The sequence below is a fragment of the Ruditapes philippinarum genome, unplaced genomic scaffold (genome assembly GCF_026571515.1).
Source record: "Ruditapes philippinarum isolate M1 unplaced genomic scaffold, ASM2657151v2 ctg8640_1_1_1_1, whole genome shotgun sequence".
Lineage (NCBI taxonomy): Eukaryota > Metazoa > Mollusca > Bivalvia > Venerida > Veneridae > Ruditapes > Ruditapes philippinarum.
Window position 1 is genome coordinate 19905 of NW_026862012.1, and position 19002 is coordinate 38906.

The window sequence follows — 19002 nt, forward strand, 5'->3', positions numbered from 1 at the left end:
AAAACTATGCATGGTCACCCATGTGAAGTTTCATTGAAATCCCACCAGTAACTTGACCTGTGAAAGCCGGACAATATTTTTTTATTTATAACTCTGGCAACTATTATTTGCAGCGAAGCGAAATGTGCTGGTGATATTCGTGTACAACTAGGGATAGTTCTGCTTTCTCCTGCAAAGTTTGGTTGATATTCAACCAGTAGTTTGACCAGTGAAGGCCGGGCAAGATATTTCTGCTTTTAGCTCTGGCGGCCATTTTGTGCATCGAAGCGGAATGTGACCGTGATGTCCACAACTTGGGATGGTACTGATTACTCCTGTAAAGTTAAGTTGAAATCCCACATGTACTTTGACCTGTGAAGCATGGACAAGCTAAATGCGGACGAACGGACGTACCAACTTTTGATGTTTATGAGGCAAATCAGCTCATAAACACCACCTGGACCAACGTCCATAAGCAAAATAAGCTCATAAAAACAAAAAAATAGCGTTTAATTTGAATTTTATGAGTTTTTGTTCTTTATTTAACTACGGAATGAAGCTCATAATAATCAAATGTTTGCTCGGACAGACAGACAGACAGACGGCGAAGGCAAATACAATACGTCTCCCAAAATTTTTTTTCATATTGTTTTGGTTAAAAGCATGTAATATAGTGCATTTGTGCTATTTTATACTAATTTGAAAATGATTACAGCGGGTAAGCTAACATATTCTGAAAAATTCAACATGGTGGCCATCTTGGATTTCGGCAAGCATGTTGGATATGCAAAACCCAGATCCAAGGCTTGAATATAAATAAATATGCAATACCATAATTTTAAATTGGTCTTATTTTATACTGTTCTGTAATGACGACAACAGCTGAAAACTATTACATTCTGAAAATTTTAATATGGCGGCCATCTTAGATTTTGGCAGCCATCTTGGATTTGCACAACCTGGATCCGAGGCTTGAATACGAGTATATATAAATGTTTAGTATAATAAAGTGGTGCTATTGCATACTGACCTGTAAAGAATACAGCTGAAAAACTTTAATATTTTGAAAAAAATAATAAATGGCGGCCATCTTGGATTTTGATAGCCATTTTGGATTTGCACAACCTGGATCAAAGGCCTGAATATAAATTAATCTGTAATATAATGAACTGATGCTTTTTTTATACTATTCTAGGTATGCCTACAGCTGAAATACCCAAATATTATAAAAAAAATTATCTATGGCGGCCATCTTGGATTTTGACGGCCATATTGGATTTTTAAAAAGTGGATCCCAGGCTCAAATGAATTGAAATACTATTTCCTACCACCGTGCCAAGTTTCATGCTTTTCACAAGAGGTGCACAATTCACCCTATTTTATGCACGGATTTCTTGGACTAAAAGTCTTACCTCTTAAAATAAAGACAGTGTACATCCAATTATAAATGTTTTACGGACAATAGTATAACGTTCATTTTATGACATTCTTATTCTCTGATGTAGAAGAATTTTGGTTGGATATTTCATCAGCATTTTTGAAAATCAAAACCGAAACTGGAAATAATATTGCTTTTAAATTTTTTGCTAAGTTTAGTGATAACAATGATGTTATCATTAAAGATATATATAGTGACTTATAGCTGATAACCGAATATAAATCCTATTTCATCTTATGAGCAGTATTTATTTATGTCGTGTAGCGTCCTAGATAAATACTCATTTAAGAAAAATTGTATGGAAAAAAAGAATATTCAGTTTAAACATGAACTGCATACTGGAACACGTTTTCGAAAAAGAGGATTACTTTGGACGGGAAATACATGTTTATATACCGATATATAGACTTTGCATGAAAGGCAGGATTTCGGAGTTTAAGAAAAATTGTGACGAGTATAAACCGTGACAAGGAATGTAATGTCATCATAGATATAAAATAGCTAAAAAATGTTCTGAAATAGTACATAAGATAATGAAAGCGTGATCTTGTTCCTTTATTCGTATTTCATAGGGACGAGTAATTAAGAAGGATTTGATTTTCTTTTATCTATATACTTAATATATTAATGACTTTAAGCGATCAGTTATTAGAATATGGCTAGGGTATCTATACATGTGCATGTATACTAATAGTATATTTGTTTCTTTTTTGTATGCAAAATTGTGAAAGTACAAATTAGTTGATGTTTCTATCTTATTTTTAACCTTTCGCAACAAGAAATGAAACATAAAAAACCGTAAATAATTATCTATTTTAAGCACACCCCAAGGCAATAAATATGGTTGATCAAAGGATGTCATTGTGATTTCAAATAAATGATTTGTTTAATGCAGAAGTTGGAATTATTTATTTTAGTTCGATAGTGTAGGAAGCCTATATGTTAAAGACACACTCTCGAATTCGTTCCTGGAACCCACCAGTAATGAGTACTGAGTGAAAAGTTTCTTACAGGGTTTAGACATACGCGGACAGCGATCCTTGTAGATTACTAGTCGGACGAGTAAACCACTCAGCCATACCGGCCACCAGTTGTAAAGGATTTATATCAACAGACTCTAAAAATGTAATAACGTGACTAACTAGCTATTGATACAACAATTAAGTTATCATTTTAAGGGACAAAATTCCAACAATTTTCCATATGTATATACACTTAATAAATCTGATAATTGTGCATATATATCTTTTAATGTGAGTCAATTTTGACCCTAGCATGCCGGAATTTTAAATTAATACTGTTGAGAGACATGATATTTTATTCCATTTATTTAATTTCACAACAAACACAAGTTTAACATACATATCCAATGAATGTGATAATATAATAGTAAAAAGTATAAATTTCACGAAATAATTACACCTGTGATGTCTTTTCTAAATCAACGTATGTCTACCCGTATCGTTGTACGTTTATTTTTTGGATAGATTTAGTCTTAAGAATTCTTAGCTCCTTAATGGTCGATCGTCTGTTACAGTCCACAGGGAAGTTCAGGAAGACTATTGTCATCATAAATGGCAATCTCATCGCCGATCATTACCAATACGATGCGCTTCAAACTACGCTTTTATCAATGTCTAAAGAACAACTTATGATTGTAGATTCTACAGGGTGTCTTAAATATGTACAAGCGCACGGCAAGAGTACCAACAATCATTCTAAACATTTATAAACAACATGAAAGTAATGGAATATCACCAAAATCTCTAGACTTAAATAAGATAGAAGCTAAATCCGGTGGAATGAACCTCATAATAAGTTTTGGTGCAGTGCCACAAACCATCGTCTACGAATATACAAACATTGTCTAATATTTAATAACCCCAATATTACGAAAAAGATTGGGTCACATCCATGCGACTACGGTGTCATGTTGTAATCAATAGTCAGGGTGGGCATACAATAATGGAATAATTTTCATTTATTTATTCATTTTGCGACAATGGCTTATATCGCATTAACACATTTATTGGGCATGTTTATTGAATTTGTGTTTCTTATGAAATTAAATAATATGGAATATCATATCATGTCTCTCAAATGTATTTATTGAAAATTTCAACATGATCGTACTTAAATTGGCACAAACATGATACATAAGATTTGTCAAGAGAACAAGAGTATTAAGACTACACGGTTACACCCATAATTATAAATATAGTATCTGACAATAAGAATTAAAATGCATGTTCAGAGTTACGTATGCATAATATTAACCATTGTTACCCGAACACATTATGAATATAACACGATTTCCTTCAATAAAACCTTTCATTATAAAGCCATGCTGTTTTCTGTCTTCCTAGTTTATTATTCAATCATAAAACTTCGGAAAAAGTCCCGGAATCATACCCCTACAAAGAATTTAGTGTCGTTTTACTTTTGTTTGCAAGTACCGACCAATGCCTGGCATGACTACTGTACCACTATTAATAGTGCGGGTGATTCTATAGTTTTTGCCTTTCTGTTGAAAGATCAAAGGCTTGACTGGATATCGCAAAATTCTCAACTTCAGTCATTTCATTCATTTATATTGTTATCTAGCATCTTTTGATATTGAATTCCGTGCATAGATATTGTCTGATTTTTTATATTTTATAAATGAATTGGGTGAGCAACACTTCATAGTCATTACCACAACATTTTTTAAATGCAAAATAGTGAAAAAATGGGTAGCGATATCATTTGTTCATAAAAGGTTATTCAATAAAACGACTTCTATTACATCTTTTGATTTAATAACACGTTAAATCTATGTTCAGAAAAACTCGTATCATTTGACAAATCAGGAACCTCCATAAAAGTTAAAAATACCAACATTAGAATATATTTTTCACCTTAATAGCGATACAAATGTTAAGATTTTTTGTTGTATAATGAATGTATAAATGAAATAAATGAGAAATGCTTAAAATTTTCTTCGATATTTCTTTAAAGGGAAAAAATAAAATTTAAAACAAGTGAGGTTATGGTAATGACGCATGTCTTACGGTAAATATTGAACGCGTGACGTATCAGTTTACCAAATCGTGCAATACATGACTACAATGTCTTTCAAGCCTTCAAACTGAAGGTCAATTTTAAGGTAAGTGATATTTTTAGCATTTTCAGAATAAAAACTACAATGAACTTTCATATTTTGAATTCCTCATTTTATTGTCACTTCACTATTCATAAGGCAAACAATTTGTACAATACGTGCACGTATCACGGTTCGCTTGAAATCTCAATAATCATCGAAATCTTAAATGGGACGCCCACAAAAAATCAATAAAAAAATTACCTCTTTAGCACTAAAACTCAACTTTAAGGTAGGATAAGTATAGGATAGATCATGAGTACCAGTTGGATGTGAGATTTATCAACGAGCGAAGCGAGTTGATAAATCTCACATCCAACTGGTACGAGCGATCTATCTGACTTAGACCACAGATAGTTTTCTTTGTTTAAGGTGAAGATTAAATATGCGAAAACAAACTTTTTCTTCGACAATTTCATAGGGATATCCAAATATATCTTAGACCACAGCTGTTTTCCTACAATAAGGCCAAATAGATTGAATAAGATATATTTGGATATCCCTATGAAATTGTCGAAGAAAAAGTTTGTTTTCGCATATTTAATCTTCACCTTAAACAAAGAAAACTATCTGTGGTCTAAGTCAGATAGATCGCTCGTACCAGTTGGATGTGAGATTTATCAACTCGCTTCGCTCGTTGATAAATCTCACATCCAACTGGTACTCATGATCTATCCTATACTTATTCAATCTATTTGGCCTTATTGTAGGAAAACAATTGCACGAGAAAATGGCATAGTTCGTGTTTTTTCATAAGTTACTGAATACGCAATCCTATGAATAATATATTTCACATTCCTAAATAAATTTCTATCAGAAGAAAATTGGGAAGAATTTAACATTTCTGAATGTGATAACATTACAATTTCAATTTGAGCGTAAATCAACTCAGGATTTTGTGATTCCTGTTGATTCCTCATTTAAACGATTTAATGACGTAACACCATACACAGCGCTTGAATTATAAGCGCTTACCGACAGAAATAATGGGCGATGGCTGCTTATCAAGAAAGTGGCTCGTTGGAGAAATGGGCAGGTAATTTTCATTAAGTTTTTCTTATTGCTTAAACAACACTAGGGAGCAGGATATTTGTTGGTTGTCCGGCTGAAATTGAAAATATTTTACTTGACGTATAGATTAGTTTATTTACTGTATGCTTTATATACACCCTGCACTGGCTTTTTTTTTATCTCATTCATGAACTGAAAAAAAATTACAAACGTCCCTCTGAAGCCTTAAAGCATAACATTTCCTAAGCGTTGCAACAGCAGCCCAGTTACCGTTCCGAAACTCCACCCCTTTCCCCACGAGTGTTATCCCCTCTCCCAAACGTACATCTACAGTGTCTGAGTGGGCCGGGCATAATTCAGGGTGTGATTATTGAAATCACAGTGCCTTTAAATATTAGCACCATCGTCTTAAACAAAAGCGGTCGTAAAATTTAGATATAGATTTATATAGATTGATAAACGCATTTCATTTCATTATAGATTGATAAACGCATTTCATTTCATTATTGCTTGTTTTTTTTTTCTTACTAACAAATACAGTAAATATACTTGTAGAATGGTGAAATGACGAAATACATTGGTCAAAGGACTATGTTTTTTTTTTAAGAGAGGAATTACACTTTTTACTTCACTATATGTATTACATAGAAAACTTCCCCGCATAAAAGCGTGCAGATAACGGATTTTTCCTTTCAGTTGAATACAAACATGATAGTTATATCAAACACTTTACTGTGATGTGTGGGATATATCAAACACTTTTAAACTTCTCTGATTGGCCGAGAGAAAACAGCTGTGGTCTAATGGATCATTCCTTAAAATGTCTTTAGTCTATGTGAAAGTCAATACGAGAGTCTGACCAAGGCGGCCTTAAGTGAGCAATGTATCCGAGTGCGTGTGCTCATTAAAGCTTCGGGACAAGTCAATACGAGAGTCTGAATAAGACGGTCTTATGTGAGCAATGTAAACAATCTAACGGAAATTGGTACTTTTTTCGAAAGTGTATGCTCATGAAAGCGACGGGACAACTACAACACCAGCTCAAGCAAACCCTGAAGGACTAGAAAATATAACAATGCTTGAATATGCTTACAATTCCTCCAATGTCAATCATGTCAGAAAATTAGATAAAGTTAAAAAGACCATCAAATTGTTTGAAAGAATCTTCTGCATTTTTTTTCCCACTGGAGTACTTGGACTGGTTTTGATTCATGTACACTGGACGCAAAACTTCTTTCTTGGACAGACGGTCTAACTTTCAAGCATTTTTCTTCTGGACAATTCAAGAGGTAGAACAAAAATTCGCCCATTTTAATACATTGTAGAGGATTACTATTGCACTTTCGTACTCTGAAAACTTGTCCATTGTCATGAGAGCATGGTCGTTTCCCTCCGAGCTCTATTATACGAGATTGAGCTAATGAAATTTTCAGATTCACTTAAGTACACTATTTTTTACAGAGTTAAAAGCGTCAGTCAGTCAATCTAAATTCAATTTAATTATTGCGCTATATCTGTAAAAATACCGTATAATTTATGTCTCTCATATTTATGGAATGAATCAAATTTCGATATAGATTTTCATCCTATGTTAAAATAAAGATTACGTGTACAATAGTTGGGTAAAACCGCTTTAAATCAATCAAAATTTAAATTTCACAAATGATTTAAGACTTAGTCTGTTATATAAATTATTTAGAAGAACCGAATCCTCTTAGACAAACAATATTTCGATTTAGATTATCGTCACATAATTTAGCAAATGAAAATGAAAGATTTGTCGAAATCGAAAGAGACGATCGTATTAATCCTGTGAACTCTGTAGTAGAAATGTTGAAAATGAATATCACTTTTTGCTTTAAAGAATAACGTGTAAGATAGTGTACTAATTATTCTTTTCCTATTTTGAGTCTATCTCTTTTTTTCTGACGACAAAAAAGAACTGTTAGAAATGTTGTTAAATTAATGCTTGCGCTATTAAATTAAGAACCGTATTAATTAGAAATTTATGATAGTGCCATTGGTTTAATAATTGAAAAAAATAACCAACTCATATTTTATTGTTGTGTAAACATGTACTATTAATGTATATGCTTTTGTGTGTGTGTTTTTCTTGTATGGTAGACATATTTATATTGTTTAGGCAAATAATTAAATTGTTAATAATCAAAGGTATATTTCTGCCAATTTGCCAAACAAACTTATTGCGATAAGTCCTTTATGATTATTTTGTTTTGTAAAACACATTCTCTATTTTCATTTTGTACAATAATTGAATCATTAAATTATTAATCATTTTGTTTAAATCCATTTTCTTTGTAAAATCAATGCTTTCAGACATGCAAATTAAGCCAGAATTCTCTTTAAATTAAACATAAAATATATAAAGTTTGTGAAACTGCCTCAATATGCAAGGAGACAATTGCCAGGGACAATATGTCTAGACAGAAAACAACCTACATGCTAGCATATCATGGCTATTAAAGGGACTCCACTGAGGTGTGTTTTGACATGACGGGACGTGAAATCATTTTTTGAGATTAATGTTCCATTTGATGTAGGTCCAGACCAATAACTTATGTGCAAAATATCAGATCATTAGCTCACTCAGTTTTTCCAGAATGATAATTTTAAATATAACAATTGACTCAATCAATGAAAAGCTTTGCGACGCTTTTCACTCAAATCGGTGTAAGAATAACACAACGACACGATTTATTAATATATTTCTGGGTATAATTTGTAATATCGTTTGCAATTATTTCTATTTTAAGTGCCCTAGCCGATCATTGTAAGTGATTCAAATTTTATGTTTTAGGCTTTTTGACCGCAGTGGAGTTCCTTTAAATATTTGTTATTTGTTACATCTATGTTTTGTATGTACTGCCATCATTTGTATGAAAATATGAATATATATCGGTAAATAAAATATTTTAAGTATTGAAAAGTCGATTCTACATTACTGATTCATATTTTTTTCTATGAATATTTAATTGTATACAGTTATGAAACTACAATAGTGTTTTGTTGGCTTTTATACGAAATGATTGCACATGAAAAGTGATTTGGATAGAGGCCATAGATTTAACGATATATTTTAAGTTCATAAATCGATTAGAAATATGTTGGATTACTTTCATATCAAAATCCTGACCGAATTCGTAAAAGAAATGAAAGTGGATCAGGTGACATTTAATATTTTTAATCTAAAACACAGGTATGTCCGGATTCAATGATTTAAGGCACAGCCCATAATCACTTACAAAAAAGAAAACAAAATACCGGTATTTAAGTTGGTCAAACAACAGTTAAGCGCCTGGTCAGTAGCCACGAAAGTTCAGTAAGACTTTATTCTGTATTCTCTGTTAAAGTGATTAATCATTTAACTTCCAGCAATATGAATCAGATTTCAGTACAGCTGATAACTTTGATTAAATGTTGTTAAATAAAGAGATAAAAATTGTGACAACTATTTTCATTCATAAGTTTTTCTTAATAGATAAAAAGATTAAACAGATTTAGCTATATCACGATAAGGTTGGACCGCCTCATTGTTCAACATTGCATGTGGAATGAGAATTATTTGAATAAGTGCACGCCCGTTTAACTCACAACGAGTGAAAAATGTCCATCGGTAAAAATGTTGTGAGCAACTTCCGTTCCTCGTTGTGAGCACCCATCTATGACGAGTGACACGATAAACAAGGTGAGTTTTTCATAATTTTTGAAGATTACAGACATTTATGTAAAAATATCGGAATGCAGTTAGCTAGCGATGTGTTTTCCGAGTATGCACATGTAAAGATATTGCCTGTTGGTGGACAATTTGATGGAAATATCGTGCGACGCAGTCACTCGGGGTAGCTGGAAAACTGGAGACAACTTCTCTTTGGACCTAATTTAACATTGAAAACGTCGATTCTGGTGACGTTTTGTGCATTCTAACCTAAAACAGATGCCCACAAGTCTTCAGCGTAAATTATTATCTGAAAGTCTTCATAGAAACGAAGATATACTCTTTTTTGCTTTAATCCTCGTTGTGAGCACCATAACCTCGTTGTGAGCAAGACAAGCGCAGTGCTTGTCTGGTTTTAATATGTAATTCAAATGGCAAGAATACAATTTTCAATCTACCAAAAGCAATCAAAACGTTTTTGTACAATAGTTTTTCTTTGCAATAGTTCTTCTTTTTCTTTTTTTGAAAATTATTCTTCATATTCACAAGTCATATCAGATTAACAGAAGAACTAATCAGTGGAGGTAAATCAGGTATTTTATTTCGTATACTCTAGTGTGGCACGACTGAACATCACGCGGTGTTTATGAATATTTCAACAATTTCACAATCTGTGTGATACACACATACATGTGTTTATCCTGAGCTGAAGACTGACCAAGTTATGTAAAACAAGAACTATCACGGTAAGTTGACAATGCCCCTGAAGTGGTGCTTTGTCCTTTGATTTATGGACCAGATAGATTATTTGTTTTTGGACAATTAGATCTTCAATGTGAAGGTAATTCAAGGTCAGAGTGAAATAAATATAGGTCAGTTGGAAGGTCTTGTCCAAAGGGGCACTGTGTCCAAGTATGAATTAATTCCACTTACTTATAAAGAAGTTATGACCAATGTTAAAGTTTTTGGATTTTCTAGAAGGTCATTCACGGTACAAGGTAAAAAAAAATACAGATCAGTCTAAAGGGGTGTTGTTTCAAAATATGAGTAGAATCCGTATACTAATAAGGAAGTTATAACCAATTTTTAAGTTTTTGGACAATTTGACCTTCAAGGTGAAGGTCATTCAGGGGTCAAGGTCAAAAGAATTAAGGATAGTTGAAAGGCCTTGTCCAAAGATGTGTTGTGCCTAAACATTATGCCAGGACATTATGGCCAATCTTAAATGTTTTTGGACAATTTGACCTTCAAGGTAAAGGCCATTCAGGGGTCAAGGTAAAAAAATACAGGTCCGTAGGAAGGTGCTAAGGGATGTTGTGTTCAAATATGAATCAAATCCGTTTACTAATAAGGAAGTTATGGCCAATGTTAAAGTTTTCGGACAGCTAGATTGACGGACTGACAGACGGACAGTTCAAAACTAATATGCCTCCCTTTGGGGTATGCACAACGTCTTGCAAAGAAATGCTGCTGTGCAAAAACGTTTTAATTGCTGTGGTAGATTGAAAATTATATTTTCACCATCTGAATTACATATTAAAACCATACACGCACTACGCTTGTCTTGCTCACAACGAGGATTAAAGCAAAAAAGGGTATATCTTCGTTTCTATGAAGACTTTCAGATAATAATTTACGCTGAAGACTTGTGGGCATCTGTTTTAGGTTAGAATGCACAAAACGTCACCAGAATCGACGTTTTCAATGTTAAATTAGGTCCAAAGAGAAGTTGTCTCCAGTTTTCCAGCTACCCCGAGTGACTGCGTCGCACGGTATTTCCATCAAATTGTCCACCAACAGGCAATATCTTTACATGTGCATACTCGGAAAACACATCGCTAGCTAACTGCATTTCGATATTTTTACATAAATGTCTGTAATCTTCAAAAATTATGAAAAACTCACCTTGTTTATCGTGTCACACGTTAAAGATGGGTGCTCACAACGAGGAACGGAAGTTGCTCACAACATTTTTACCGATGGACATTTTTCACTCGTTGTGAGTTAAACGGGCGTGAAGTGCCAAATGCATAATTGTCATTGTTGGCAACGTTAGAAGATCTTCTCTTTTCATTGACAAACTGAATTCTTATTATAGACTGCATGTGTGAATCGTCTATCATGGTAAAATGTAAGTTACACATCATCTGAATTATCGCCGTTATTGTTATTATGAGAAACAAACCAAATAAAACAGCGACGAAATAACAAAAGTGAAAACGTCCGCACACAATAACGTCAGTCAAAAACCCTAACATAAACAATGAAAGAGCAAAAGAAGGAAAGAAACAACAACAACAAACCCATACTTAAAATAAAACATAATAAATTATATAACTAACAAACCAAGAGACAAACAAATAAAAAAATACTAAAAAGAAACAACAACAGGCCCCGAAAAAACAATTACAATAAACAAACAAATAAAAATCAATCAATCAATCAATGAATGAATGAATGAATGAATCAATCAATCAATCAATCAATCAATCAATCAATCAATCAATCAATCAATCAATCAATCAATAAAACAGACAAACTAAACAAACATACATACACATACATACAAACTATACAAACAAAGAAGAGAACCCCGCGCTATATTTTGTTTCATTTATGTTTCAGACTCTTTAAGCTACAGTCTCACTTACATCCCGGCAGAGCCCCGGTAGACGTCCGGGGTGATCCGGGAACGACCGGGGTATGACCGGGAACAACCGGGGTACATCCGTAACTCTGCCGGCAACGTCCTGGATGATCCGGGAACATCCGGCATTCGACCCCGGATGGAATAAAATATTTAATATCACCGGGGTGGTCCGGGATGATCCGGGAAGGTATAGCTTTGCCGGCATCAACCTTAGCTCTGCCGGGAACGACCGGGGTGATACCGGGAAAGCACCGAAGATCTGCCGGCACAAACCGGGGATGATCCGGGGTATGATATAGCCGGTAGAGTTACGGTAGAGCTACGGTAGAGCCCCGGTATATGCCGGCAGAGCCCCGGTAACCACAGGCAGAGCCCCGGAGGATAAAGGTAGAGCTACGGTTGATCCCGGTAGAGCCCCGGTTGAGCCCCGGCAAAGCCCGGATCATTTCAAAAAAATAAGGACAATTTGTGATGATTGAACTTGTTTGTATTTAAAGCCTTCCCATTTCCCTTCTATCCAGTATGGCATAAGGATTTTTCAGAAAATCATCAAAAATTACTATTCTGGAACAATAGATATTATATTAAATAAAAATTATGTATCAAAGTTATCATTTTCGGGCGTTTTCAATCCACCGGGGTTCTACCGGGGCTCTGCCTGGATCGTCCTGGGCTCTGCCGGGGCTCTGCCAGGATCGACCGGGGCTCTGCCTTGGTCAACCAGGGCTCTTCCGGCATCATCCGGGAACGACCGGGGAAGCACCGGCATGAACCGTAGCTTCACCTGGGCTCTGCCTGGATGATCCGGAGCGCATCCTGGATGGTTAGTAGGGAACTACCGTAGAGCTGCCGGGGTAAGTGTGACCGCAACAATAATTTCATCCCGGATCGTCCCGGATCATCCCGGTAACTTACCGGGATGGTCCTGGGCTCTGCCGGGAGTAAGTGAGACCGAGGCTTTATGTAGATAAATTTCATCATTTGTTACGTTAGGCTGAATTATTTTAAGATACATATCATTCCTGTTAAAGCTGCATGCCTCCAGATAAGACACTATATATAAAATAAAAAGAAAATGTAATGAGATTTTAAGAAAAGTAAAAAGATTTAAGATTCAAGATTCAAGTATTAATTTACATGTTATTTGCGATTAATGACTGATTTTGCAGATTTCAATCACCATATTTTTACTGCCAGTAAGGGCTATTTTTGCATATTTTGACTTCATTTTGGTAATTTACATGGATTTTATGCGCCGATTGCAGTGTATAGATCACTTCACAATATTTTACTTTTAAATACATTTTCAAAATTTTCATGATTATTGAATTTAATTGGAGGCATGTTGCTTTAAAATGATAATATCAATAACATATAAAGTGACGGATGGTGAGATTTGAAAATATGAAATGAATGGTATGATAAAATCATATAAGGAAAATAACTACACATTTAATCATAGATGTGTACATGTTCATCAAAACTTATCATAGTTTTGTATTATTATTTTTACATAAACGATGTATTTTATCAAATGTTTATTACACTGAATGACAATGCAGAAAGGGTGAAAAAAAATGAAATTTAAAACAAAATCATCCCTGTTTTACAGTCATATGAATGTATAACTAAGATTGGATCTCGTATCTTTAAAATTGCAACGAGAAAAATTGAGTTTTACCATTTTACTGTTAATGTAAAAACGTCAAGATCAAGGTAAATAAAGGTATATAGTACTAAGAAAAGCTACTAAAAAACAATCATAGATACACGAATCTTGACATACAGTATATGCATGTACTTTCTTTAATCAAGGGTAGCTATAACTAACCCTTACCACCCCTTATGTTTATATGTTCTAGACATTTTTATTCAATTTTAGTGCGTTTGCTTGCAGTAGTTTTTATATTTTCATGATACATTTTGTATTATTTGTAAAAAAATATTTCATGTATTAACATGTTGATTTATATCATACATATTTAAAGCTTTAGTTTGTTTTATAAAGGTATTCCATTGATTTTCTGATAACCCCTCGTATATTTACAATGAATGATGTACGGCGTTTACAGATATTTTTAATTAAAAAGAGGTAGAGTATGTAAGATTTTTTTGATGGGTTTTACGTCGCACCAACACAGTATAGGTCATATAGCGATATTCCAGCTTTACTTGTGGAGGAAGACTTCCGAAGCCCATCCGTACGAACGGGTACCTGAGTAGAACCACTGACGTTCCGTATACTAGCTGGATAGTTTCCTCACATGAAATAATCTGAAGTCCCTGTCAGGATTAGAACCCACAGTGATGTTCGAGTAGCCAAGTTGCTGATAACCCCTTGTATACTTTTAATAAATGATGTAGGTAACGTTTTTGTTACTGCAGTACTGCGTTTATAAATATAATTTAAAAGGAAGTAAAGTAAAGTGGGATGTACAGTATCTAAAAGCTTTATATAATCACATCTTTATAAATATTTCCTGATATATCTGAGGTAATTAACACAACATTATTTATAATTTATAATTATTAGTTATAAAGATTGACATATTATATGGCCCTATATAAACGGTTGTTTGGAAATATAACCCGAGCCGCTTTGCAAGTGTTATTTTAAATACAGTCATATAACCTGTCATGACTATTTATAATGTTTTTTTTTCTTTTCCCCCTGAAATTCGACTGTAAATTGTATACTTAAATCGTTATAAAGAGTATTGACAGGTTATATGGCCGTATATATATAAACGGTTGTTTGCATTATAACCATCACTTAGCGGCTGAGGTTATATAAGATAACAACCGTTAACTATTATGCCATATAAGCTGCCAACTTAAATAGATCGACATTAAAAACAACCTCTGAAAATATCTCTGACAATGAAAATGGTATGAGCTTATAAAAGCACCTAAAGAAGACCACTAACATTTCACTAAACACCTAAACGTGCAGCACTTGTATGATGTCAAACACAATTAAAGATCTACGTTAAAACATAACAAAACGAATATTTAAGGCTGTTTAAGATAAGTCTAACCTGATATTTAATGGAATAGATGAGTTTTTAGCATAATCCTGTTAACACTGTTAAGTTATTGTAACTTACTGTATTGGTATTATAAAGTTATTTCAAAGGGACTTCCCCTAATTTTTCCTGTACTTTATTTTAGTCCGTCTGTACCAGATCAAGTTTAAAATCATTGTAAAGATCATGTTTACAAACTTTACATACATTTATGTGTGCATTGATAAACAAGTACTCCTTGTTTTATTAAAACTATTAATTAATGTTTAATTAAAAGAAAATTGAAAAGAAAATAAACTAAAAAGTAGAAGAAAAAACAACAATATAGAACTCTCAAAACTGCTATAAATTTATTTATATGATCTTCTGAAAAACGTTTGACTGGGGATTCTTTTTTCCTTCTTTCAAACAGAATTACGTTAAATAATCGGATGATTTTTATTACAATTTACATTTCAAAGCCTATTTATTTCGCAAGTCTGTACTATCCCAAATATTTGTTTACACATACTCAAGTACTATATGACGCATGACCCCCTTTAAATACATGTATAAACAAGATTAGCGGCACGTTTAAACATTATAAAGATATCCAGAAAAATTGACTATATTTATTCATTTATGTTTTGATAGTGTTTTTTTTTTCCTATTACTTATTTTCCGGCCAGTCAATTTTTTAAGATTGTGGAACAACGAGCATGTAGGTATGTAATCTATGCTTTTGCTGCCGAGAACGTGATCTGGAGTTGTGGGACATGTCACAAGTCATGCCCTTAAAGAGTTAATTTTGAAGCATATTGACCTCTGTGCAATAAGCCAAAGAAACAGATTTTGAGCCGAAAATTGATCACTCTTCATCGGTAAATGAAACCCTAAAAAAACCAGTGACAATAATGAAGAAGGTTAAAAGGTCCGATGCCAGCAATTTAAGGCACCATCATTCAATTCGTCCTTTCATACTATGGGCTCACGCACTCTAGTACCCTTCCTCGTCTCCCCTGCCTTATTTTAGGCCCACTAGCTCCTCCCGGCAACAGTCAAGACCTTGGCAGCTGAATCCTAGATTGCAATAGGAACTTAACTACCCATCGACGAAGGGGTAGTTTGGGTACCAGGACCAGCCCCATACGTATAATAATAGCGCTCGGATCTCAGAATCAATATGTCCTTGCCAAGTTCCAAATTTTCTGCCGATGCCCTATGCCTTCTGTGGCACCGTTAAATGTCGCAACGCCGCTAAATGTCGCACCATTACCGCTAAATGTCGCAACCGCCGCTAAATGTCGCAAAATCATTTGCCGTTAAATGTCGCAATGTTAACGTTAAATGTCGCACGAATTTCCCTTACCGTTAAATGTCGCAACACTACCGTTAAATGTCGCAAGATGTAAATTCATGTTAAGGTAGACCATGGGTAATGGGCACCATAAGGAATAGTAAAATTGACAACATAGGACAGTTATATGTCTTCAAGGTAACCTATATGCAAAATTTAAATAAAATTTACTATGTGGTTTATGAGTTATGCATATATTTCTGAACTAAGATTTTGCCATTAGAAGGGCTTATTTTCAGAAATGAGGAAACTCTAAATAATCTGTAATATCATCATTATAAAAAATGTTTTACTATTGCTCATTGTTAAGAAACAAATAATAACATTCAGGTAACAAATTACACAAGCAAAATGTTTGTTTCTAAACAAAATGTTCTTAATATGTATAAAAATGTTACCCTACCCCACCCACTTTAAACACTATTTTTACCATTTCCCTATCTAAAGTGCCTTATTCAAAATATCCCTAAAATTAACCTTGATGAGGGGCTGTTTTCAAAGTTTGCCTTTATTTTCTTCAAGGTATATTGGTTGATCATGCGAAAAATAAAATACTTTTACCGTATAGTTTTTATTTTATTAAACTTTGAAAATATCTGGTATCATATTTGCTATAAATTTTGGCATTATTTAGCAAATAAATACCTACAATAATTATATTATTTAAATCAAACCCTTTTTTCTTCCATAAGGGATTAGTGAGATACATAAAAAATGTTAAAAAGAAAAATAGAAAGAAAAAAAGTTGCCCCTTCTAGGGTTTGAACCCACGCCCCTCAATTTCAATGTAGTTGACAAGTGATTCTAGCCTGTTTGAATACTCTTCAGAGTGGAGGTAATGCATTACCCATGGTCTGATTAAAGTAGTATTATATTACTTCACCAATTTTGTTTTCTATCTTTTTGAACGATTTGTCAGAATTTGTATCTAATAAATATACAGGACTTGTAAATATCTCTAACGCAACTCGGGAATGTCTTAGTGATGATGTCATTGATGTTTATGTTAAATTGTTTCTTTTGTTATATGCTGATGATACAGTGCTTTTAGCAGAAAGCAAAACTGATTTGCAAGATGCCTTAAATGCTATGAGTGAGTACTGTAATATATGGAATCTTGTTGTAAATGAAGCTAAGACTAAAGTAGTGGTTTTTAGTAAGTCAAAACCTAAGGATGACTTTGATTTCATGTACAATGGTAAAAAGCTTGATTTGGTAGATAACTTTACTTACCTTGGAGTACTTTTTAGTTATAATGGTAAATTTTTGAAATCAAAGAAAATTCTTGTTGATAATGCTAGAAGAGCAATGTTTTCTGTGATCCAAAAGTCACGTAAATTGTGTTTACCAATTTCTTTGCAACTACATTTATTTAACTCTATGGTTGTACCTATTCTTCTTTATGGAAATGAAGTTTGGGGATTCGAACAAGTTCAAATTCTAGAGAAATTTCAGTTGTATTTTTGTAAATTTATTTTGAATTTAAAAGCTTCTACACTTAATTGTATGGTTTATGGTGAGTTAGGCATATTCCCATTAGCCTTACAAGTGAAAGCAAGAGTTTTGTGTTTCTGGAGTAAAATTATAAATGCTAAGGAAAATAAGATATGTAAACTTCTTTATAAAACAATGTTGTCTTTGTCCTCTAGGAATATTGTTAATTCTAAATGGATAAATTTTGTGAAAGAAACACTTAGTAATCTTGGCATGTCAGAATATTTTCATTTACAGAAGGTAGATAATATTAATCACTTTAAAACTGTTGTGAAGCTTAGACTACAAGATCAATTTTTACAAGATTGGCATAGTACTATTTATACATCCTCTAAGTGTTTAGTGTATCGTACATATAAAATACTCATTGTTTTGAAAAATATCTAGATGTACTTCCTTTTGACATAGGCAAATATTTATGTAAAATTAGAACAATGAATCACCTATTACCAATCGAAAAAGGCAGACATTTGGCAATTGATCATAATAATAGGGTCTGTTCCTTATGTCCGTATCAAGCTATTGGTGATGAATTTCACTACTTATTTGAATGTTCGTACTTTAATGACATAAGACGTAAATCTCTTCTTCCCAGGTTTTACACTCATCCCAATATTTTTAAACTTGACACATTAATGAATAGTTGTGATAAAAATATTCTTCTAAAATTATCTTTATTTTGTAAAAATATTATGTTAAAATTTAGATAAGTAATACTTATCATTCTCCCTTCTCATTTGTTACAATATAAAATACATGTTGTATTGAATTCAGAACTTGAAATGAACAATATGATCTCCTTTTTGTTTATTAAGCTAGTCATAATTGTATTTTATATTGTGATATTAGTGATTTTTGACTGTTATTTTTCTGTTTGTTTGTTGTTATAACCAGTTGCATATTATATGCCTTGGTTTAATAAAAACTGAAACTGAACTGAACTTTTTAACATTCATTGTAATTCCCATCTTTGTTTAACTTGTTTTCTTTTATGAACCTAAATATCGAGGTTTTGAGCTGCTATATACGGAATGCCGTTAGGGCCATCGCCTATGAATGTGTTGATCGGAAACGCGATAGTCGAAAGTACGATGGTGAAAACGCGAAATCACGAAACTACGATAGTGAAAACGCGAAATTCGGGCCATCGCCTATGAATGTGTTGACCTGAAACGCGATAGTCGATAGTACGATGGTGAAAACGCGAAATTACGAAACTACGATGATGAAAACGCGATAGTACGATGATGAAA

At 33.4% G+C, this 19002-nt stretch overlaps 1 protein-coding gene across 3 annotated transcripts in view; it reads right to left on the reverse strand.

Moving 5' to 3' along the window:
- The window catches only part of LOC132717646 (uncharacterized), a 34652-nt gene extending 19519 nt beyond the window's left edge, over nucleotides 1-15133 (reverse strand). Inside the window, exon 1 of one of the 3 annotated variants that reach the window (XM_060701164.1) lies at nucleotides 15001-15133. The gene's annotated coding sequence lies outside the window, so the exon portion shown is untranslated. Of the gene's footprint in view, nucleotides 1-1391; nucleotides 1529-14931 lie in introns of those variants that run through there. The other 2 variants (XM_060701161.1, XM_060701163.1) reach the window with 2 other exon arrangements.
- Between the last annotated feature and the right edge of the window lie 3869 nt (nucleotides 15134-19002).